We start from the raw sequence: 8884 nt of genomic DNA on the forward strand, positions 1-8884 counted from the left end.
TCTTAGTTTTCTGAATGCTGAGGTTTAAGCCAACTTTTTCACTCTCCTCTTTTACTTTCATCAAGAGGCTTTTTAGTTCCTCTTCACTTTCTGCCATAAGGGTAGAAGCCATGCCGTGTGGTGCCACCCAAGATGGGCAGGTCATGGTGGAGCGGTCTGACAGAATGTGGTCCACTGGAGAAGGGAATGGCAAACCACTTCAGTATTCTTGCTTTGAGAACCCCATGAACAGTATGAAAAGGCAAAATGATAGGATACTGAAAGAGGAACTCCCCAGGTCAGTAGGTGCCCAATATATGCTATTGGACATTAGTGGAGAAATAACTCCTGAAAGAATGAAGAGATGGAGCCAGAGCAAAAACAATACCCAGCTGTGGATGTGACTGGTGATAGAAGCAAGGTCCGATGCTGTAAAGAGCAATATTGCATAGGAACCTGGAATGTTAGGTCCATGAATCAAGGCAAATTGGAAGGGGTCAAACAGGAGATGGCAAGAGTGAACATCGACATTCTAGGAATCAGATCAGATCAGATCAGTCGCTCAGTCGTGTCCGACTCTTTGTGACCCCATGAATCGCAGCACGCCAGGCCTCCCTGTCTATCACCAACTCCCGGAGTTCACCCAGACTCACGTCCATTGAGTCGGTGATGCCATCCAGCCATCTCATCCTCTGCCGTCCCCTTCTCCTCCTGCCCCCAATCCCTCCCAGCATCAGAGTCCCATCCAATGAGTCAACTCTTCGCATGAGGTGGCCAAAGTACTGGAGTTTCAGCTTTAGCATCATTCCTTCCAAAGAAATCCCAGGGCTGATCTCCTTCAGAATGGACTGGTTGGATCTCCTTGCAGTCCAAGGGGCTCTCAAGAGTCTTCTCCAACACCACAGTTCAAAAGCATCAATTCTTCGGCGCTCAGCCTTCTTCACAGTCCAACTCTCACATCCATACATGACCACAGGTAAAACCATAGCCTTGACTAGACGGACCTTTGTTGGCAAAGTAATGTCTCTGCTTTTCAATATGCTATCTAGGTTGGTCATAACTTTCCTTCCAAGGAGTAAGCGTCTTTTAATTTCATGGCTGCAGTCACCATCTGCAGTGATTCTGGAGCCCCCAAAAATAAAGTCTGACACTGTTTCCACTGTTTCCCCATCTATTTCCCATAAAGTGATGGGACCGGATGCTATGATCTTCATTTTCTGAATGTTGAGCTTTAAGCCAACTTTTTCACTCTCCACTTTCACCTTCATCAAGAGGCTTTTGAGTTCCTCTTCACTTTCTGCCATAAGGGTGGTGTCATCTGCATATCTAAGGTTATTATTTCTCCCGGCAATCTTGATTCCAACTTGTGTTTCTTCGAGTCCATCGTTTCTCATGATGTACTCTGCATATAAGTTAAGTAAACAGGGTGACAATATACAGCCTTGATGCACTCCTTTTCCTATTTGGAACCAGTCTGTTGGTCCATGTCCAGTTCTAACTGTTGCTTCCTGACCTGCATACAAATTTCTCAAGAGGCAGGTCAGGTGGTCTGGTATTCCCATCTCTTTCAGAATTTCCCACAGTTTATTGTGATCCACATTCTAGGAATAAGTGAACTAAAATGGACTGGAATGGAGGAATTTAACTCAGATGACCAGTATATCTACTACTGTTGGCAGGGATCCCTTAGAAGAAATGCAGTAGCCAAAATGGTCACAAGAGAGTCTGAAATGCTGTACTTGGATGCTATCTCAAATATGATAGAATGATCTCTGTTCATTTCCAAGGCAAACCATTGAGTATCACAGTAATCCAATTCTATGTCCCAACCAGTAACACTGAAGAAGCTGAAGTTGAATGGTTCTATGAAGACCTACAAGACCTTTTAGAACTAACAACCAAAAAAGATGTCCTTTTCATTATAGGGGACTGGAATGCAAAGTAGGAAGTCAAGAAAGACCTGGAGTAACAGGCAAATTTGGCCTTGGGATACGGAATGAAGCGGGGCAAAGGCTAATAGAGTTTTGCCAAGAAAATGCACTGGTCATAGCAAACACCCTCTTCCAACAACACAAGAGAAGACTCTACTCATGGATATCACCAGATGGTCAACACCGAAATCAGATTGTTTATATTCTTTGCAGCCAAAGATGGAGAAGCTCTATACAGTCAGCAAAAACAAGACTGGGAGCTGACTGTGGCTCAGATCATGAACTCCTTATTGCCAAATTCAGACTGAAATTGAAGAAAGTAGGGAAAACAAATAGACCATTTAGGTGTGACCTAAATCATACCTAGGATTATACAGTGGAAGTGAGAAATAGATTTAAGGGACTAGATCTGATAGAGTGCCTGATGAACTATGGATGGAGGTTCGTGACATTGTACAGGAGACAGGGATCGAGACCATCCCCATGGAAAAGAAGTGCAAAAAAGCAAAATGGCAGTCTGGGGAGGCCTTACAAATAGCTGTGAAAAGAAGAGAAGCAAAAAGCAAAGCAGAAAAGGGAAGATATAAGCATCTGAATGCAGAGTTCCAAAGAATAGCAAGGAGAGATTAGAAAGCCTTCCTCAGTGATCAATGCAAAGAAATAGAGGAAAACAACAAAAGGCGAAAGACTAGAGGAGAGATCTCTTCAAGAAAATTAGAGTACCAAGGGAACATTTCATGCAAAGATGGGTTCGATGAAGGACAGAAATTGTAGGGACCTAACAGAAGCAGAAGATATTAAGAAGAGGTTGCAAGAATACACAGAAGAACTGTACAAAAAAGATCTTCATGACCAAGATAATCATGATGGTGTGATCACTGACCTAGAGCCAGACATCCTGGAATGTGAAGTCAAGTGGGCCTTAGAAAGCATCACTATAAACAAAGCTAGTGGATGTGATGGAATTCCAGTTGAGTTATTTCAAATCCTGAAAGATGATGTTGTGAAAGTGCTGCACTCAATATGCCAGCAAATGTGGAAAACTCAGCAGTGGCCACAGGACTGAAAAGCTCAGTTTTCATTCCAATCCCAAAGAAAGGCAATGCCAAAGAATGCTCAAACTGCCACACAATTACACTCATCTGACATGCTAGTAAAATAATGCTCAAAATTCTCCAAGCCAGGCTTCAGCAATACGTGAACCATGAACTTCCAGATTTTCAAGCTGGTTTTAGAAAAGGCAGAGGAACCAGAGATCAAATTGCCAACATCCGCTGGATCATCAAAAAAGCAAGAGAGTTCCAGAAAAACATCTATTTTCTGCTTTATTGACTATGCCAAAGCCTTTGACTGTGTGGATCACAATAAACTGTGGAAAATTCTGAAACAGACAGGAATACCAGACCACCTGCCCTGCCTCTTGAGAAACCTATATGCAGGTCAGGAAGCAACAGTTAGAACTGGACATGGAACAACAGACTGGTTCCAAATAGGAAAAGGAGTTCATCAAGGCTGTATATTGTCACCCTGCTTATTTAACTTCTATGCATAGTACATCATGAGAAACGCTGGGCTGGAAGAAGCACAAGCTGGAATCAAGACTGCTGGGAGAAATATCAATAACCTTAGATATGCAGATGACACCACCCTTATGGCAGAAAGCATAAGACAAAGACCCTTTAAATTCCATTCTTTGCCTCATGAAGCTTTCACTGAGCTGTTTGTCCCCCTCAGCAATTGGAGTGTTTGAAACTAAACATTAATTAAACTTCTCTCCTTTTTAGCCCTCTTAACGTTGACACATTCTTGCTCTGATCCAGCATACAACCCCTCCTTAATGATCCCTCCTAAGAATAAAAATATTCCTTTTTTTACACACCCTCTATTCTGTGTTCATTCTACAAAAGAACCTTCCCTACAAAAGGAAATTCCTTTTTTCCTGTCCTTTGAGATGCTTAAAGTTCTATTTGAATTGTTTTTTTCTATTACAATAATCTCTTTCCCTTTATTGCAATAATCCTTTCAAATGAAGTCTCTTTTTATGTAAGTGTAGATTTACTTTTATTTGACAATAGAAGTTACCAAATTGTTTGTCTCTTTTGATAATGTACTCCCTTTGCCTCAGATTTGGAACTGTTTGTGGGAACAATGAGATGTTAGATTCATATTTGTGTTCTCATCATGCCTTAATCTGCCTTGATCTCTGACTGTCCCTATTGCCGTTTCCATCAATTTCTGTTTTTATTTTAATCTCTGAGTACGTTGTTGTATCTCTCTGTCTACCCATTTCTCTCCTTTTCCTTCACTTACCTGTCTCCTGGAGGCCAAGCTCCTGTCTTCAGTTTGCTCCAGAGAGATGAGCGAGAAAGCAGAGCATGTTCCTTCCTCAAGTCTGGCAGTTTGCTTATTTATATCTCTAGCCTAGACTTCACCTCCCTCTGTGGTAAAAGGGCAAGCAGGAAGTGAAAGACTGGTTTCACTTTTGTGGGTTTTTTCCCCCTCTTTTAAAAGATCAGCTGATTTAAAGGAATCCTATGCATTTATTTATTTATTTATTCCTTCATTCATTTGTTTATAATTGTGATTTATATTTATTTATATAATTATGATTAGATAATTGTGACTTGTAATTGTGTTTACACTGTGATTCTTGGATATTAAGGTTATTGCAAATGGAAGACTAATGTTGGGGGGGAGCGTTGTGTGTGCATGTTTCTTTATGGTGGCCTGTGGTGAGCACCAGATAAAGAACATGGGAGAAACAGGATAGGGAACGAATTTCAGAAAAGAGACAAGGGCACATTAGAATGTCTTCCTCAGGAACTTGCTTTAACTGCTTTATTGTTCTAGCTGTGTGGTTGGTTTGAAAATTAACAAAGTTTCAAAATTGTATTAGCTGATTTGGATGATTCAACACTAATATGAGCTAATGGAGGAAGGTCTTATTTATCAAAAGAGAGCTTACTTTGGTCATCTTTTTGGGATAATAACTTTCCAGGGTAAGCCGCTTGATCAAGTCAGGAAAGTGTTGATTTGCATTGTTTCTTTCTTATTATTTACTAGTTGAGTGTCTCTGTGAGAAGAAGCAGTTTCATTGGGTGTTTTCTTTGACTTAATTTGAAAGATATTTTTAAATCTCTAGAAAGAAAAAAAGACAATGATAATGGCTGTTATTTCTCTATGTCAAAGGGGTTTCATTGTTCATCATTTTTGAAAACATGCCTATATTCTTTCCAAAAATAAATTGAGTCCTTTTATATGTGAGGCAATAGGATGACCCAAGGAATGAAGTATAAAACAGGGTCATACCTTGGAGGGCTTAAAACTTACCAATAGAGTTGGAGAGAGATGAATAAGTAAGTAGTTAATTTTATTGCCCCAGAATACAAGTCTGAGGCCATAAATGGTATAAAGTTCAAAGTGTACTGGCAACACGGGTGTACCTATTCTTTTCCAAATTATTTTTCCATTTAGGTTATTGCAGAATATTCAGCACAGTTCCCTGTGCTATACTGTAGGTCCTTGTTGGCTAACTATTTTAAAAATAGCAATGCGTACATGTCAGTACGGAACTCCCAATCTATCCCTTCCCTCCACCATTTTCCCCTGGTAACTGTAAATTTGTTCTTTAAATCTGTGAGGCTCTTTCTGTTTTATAAATAAGTTCATTTGTATAACTTTTTTTTTAGATTTCACAGACTATAGCCCACCAGGCTCCTCTGTCCATGGAGTTCTCCAGGCAATAATACTGGAGTGGGTTGCCATTTCCTTCCCTAGGGTTTTCTGGTACAGGCACTCTATATAGTCCACATCTCATGTAAAGCATTTTGTTTCATTTATTATTATTTTACCCCACGATTTAATTCATTGTAATTTTGCTTGTAGACAGTACCACCTGCTCCATTGTTCCTCTGTCTCAAGCTGTGTATGTCTGCACATGTCTTCTTGGAGGAAAACCTCATGCTCAGTTTTCCCAGGACCTCTAGAAATGCTACCCACGTCATCTCATATTTCCCCTTTCCACTCCCAGTGCACCTGTCTGTCTCCCCTACACGGTCCTGTACTGTGCTGTTTGTGCTGCTCTCAGAGCACTGACTCCACCTGCGATACTCCTGTCACAGTGTGCTGCTCTGTAACTGCTGCTTGTCTCCCTCATTTCTCCCATCCCCAGACCTCAAACATCCCACCTCCCTTCGTTCCTCCCAGTTGTGGGGGATCTGTGTTATTCATCTTTGTATCCCAAATGCAGTGCATGAACCATACAGACGAACAAAATGTCATGATTAAATAAGAGTGATTGGTCTGTCTGAGCCTGTGTCTTCACTTATATGTGAGAATATTAACAGCTATTTCAGTGAGTGACATGAGACACAAGGAAGGTATAAGTAGGGCTAGAATGGTACCCATCCAATAAGACTTCCCTTTTCCTACTTTTAGAATAGGAATGGAAGTGTTTTCTAGTAGGCCAGAGTTTAAATGTCAGTCATTAGTTTGAGTCCAGGATCCAGCAGTTCCTAGCTATATTTGCTTATGAGTGTGGAGAGGGTGACCTAAGTAATGAGGAGCAGTCAAGGAGTGGAATGAATTTGTGTCAGTAGCACCATCCACTCGCATAATATTAATGAGGATAAAATGAGATAGGTTAACTCCTGTGGAGTTTGACAGGATTCACTACCCGCTGCCCCTCCCATACCAGGGCAAGCCAGACCCTGTGGTCCTGCAGGGCATCATTCGTTCACTAAAGGAGGAGCTGAGCTGCCTTCGAGGGCTGGATGGCCAGGACACTCGGGACGGCCGGGAAACTGAGATCTGGCACCTGCGGGAGCAGTGAGTCTTGGGTGTGGGGTGGGCAGTGGGGGCTGGGGGAGGGGACATATCCCATCATGCATCACAGGACCCAGTGCTTAGCAGTGTTGGGAAGATGGCCCTCCCTCATTCCCCAAATATTTATTCTGAGCCCCTCCTTTGTGCCCACCATGTGTTAATGGTGCTGGGGACACAGCAATGACTGAGACACTCCTGGTCCTGTCCTCCTGGGGCTCCCAGTCCAGTGGGGGAGACAATATCTGCAGTCAGAGAAGATTCACCATGGATGAGGAAGTGCAGAGGGAGACCTGACCCTGCCTGGCGAGGGTGGGGTATTCCAGACAAAGGGCAAGGCAGGTGCAAAGGCAGGGTGTGAGGCAGGGCTCTATTCAGTTGAATCCACCTTCACGAGTACCTCTTTTTTGCTGACCTTTCCCTGCCCATGATGTAGTGCCAGCCCAGGGAGCAGAGACTTTGATCACATACCCATCTGAGTATATTGCAAATAGAGATGGGGTGAGACAGGAAAGGGAGCCTCTGCTTTGGGAGGCTGTAACAAGAACCTGGTAGGTTCTTGGGTTGGGGAAGAGTGTTTTAGGCAGAGGGAACAGCATGTGCAAAGGCCTTGTGCTAGGTGGGAATGTTTTGAAAACAAGGGGACTAAAAGAGTGAAGTGAGGAAAGCAAAGGCTCCTAACATATTTACTGAGTGCCTGCGTGGTCTCAATCTGGTGGGGGTCCTACACATTCAGTTCCGTTCAGTTGAGTCACTCAGTCGTGTCCAACTCTTTTCAACCCCATGAATTGCAGCACGCCAGGCTTCCCTGTCCATCACCAACTCCCGGAGTTCCTCAAACTCAGATCCATTGAGTCGGTGATGCCATCCAGCCATCTCATCCTCTGTCGTCCCCTTGTCCTTCTTCCCCCAATCCCTCCCAGCATCAGAGTCTTTTCCAATGAGTCAACTCTTCGCATGAGGTGGCCAAAGCATTGGAGTTTCAACTTTAGCATCAGTCCTTCCAAAGCACACCCAGGGCTGATCTCCCTCAGAATGGACTGGTTGGATCTCCTTGCAGTCCAAGGGGCTCTCAAGAGTCTTCTCCAACACCACAGTTCAAAAGCATCAATTCTTTGGTGCTCAGCTTTCTTCACAGTCCAACTCTCACATCCATACATGACCACTGGAAAAACTATAGCCTTGACTAGGTGGACTTTTGTTGGCAAAGTAATGTCTCTGCTTTTCAATATGCTATCTAGGTTGGTCATAACTTTCCTTCCAAGGAGTAAGCGTCTTTTAATTTCATGGCTGCAATCACCATCTGTAGTGATTTTGGAGCCCCCAAAAATAAAGTCTGACACTGTTTCCACTGTTGCCCCATCTATTTGCCATGAAGTGATGGGACCAGATGCCATGAGCTTCTTTTTCTGAATGTTGAGCTTTAAGCCAACTTTTTCACTTTCCTCTTTCACTTTCATCAAGAGGCTTTTGAGTTCCTCTTCACTTTCTGCCATAAGAGTGGTGTCATCTGCATATCTGAGGTTATTGATATTTCTCCTGGCAATCTTGATTCCAGCTTGTGCTTCTTCCAGCCCAGCATTTCTCATGATGTACTCTGCGTATAAGTTAAATAAGCAAGGTGACAATATACAGCCTTGACGTACTGGTTTTCCTATTTGGTACATATTGGGGAGGGCTAATACTATTTTTAGTATTAATAATAATACCAGTATCTAATGTTTATTGTGGAGAAGGCAATGGCACCCCAGTCCAGTACTCTTGCCTGGAAAATCCCGTGGACGGAGGACCCTGGTGGGCTGCAGTCCATGGGGTCGCTAAGAGTCCAACACGACTGAGCGACTTCACTTTCACTTTCACTTTCCTACTTTTAGAACAGGAATGAAAATGTTTTCTAGTAGGCCAGAGTTTAAATGTCAGCATATGGTTTAAGTCCAGGATCCAGCAGTTCCTAGCTATATTTGCTTATGGGTGTGGAGAGGGTGACCTAAGTAATGTTTTTTAAACAAATGTTTGCTGGTCAATCTAGAGAGAATAAGACACAGAGAGGACTTCAATCAAACTGGCCTTGCTAAGTTCCTCCTTGTTTACCACACCTAGTTCATAGTTTACTATAGTTATGTATAGTGTTGTATAGTTATCTATAGTGGTAT

This window comes from Bos mutus, unplaced genomic scaffold (assembly GCF_027580195.1).
Source record: "Bos mutus isolate GX-2022 unplaced genomic scaffold, NWIPB_WYAK_1.1 CTG534, whole genome shotgun sequence".
Taxonomy (NCBI): domain Eukaryota; kingdom Metazoa; phylum Chordata; class Mammalia; order Artiodactyla; family Bovidae; genus Bos; species Bos mutus.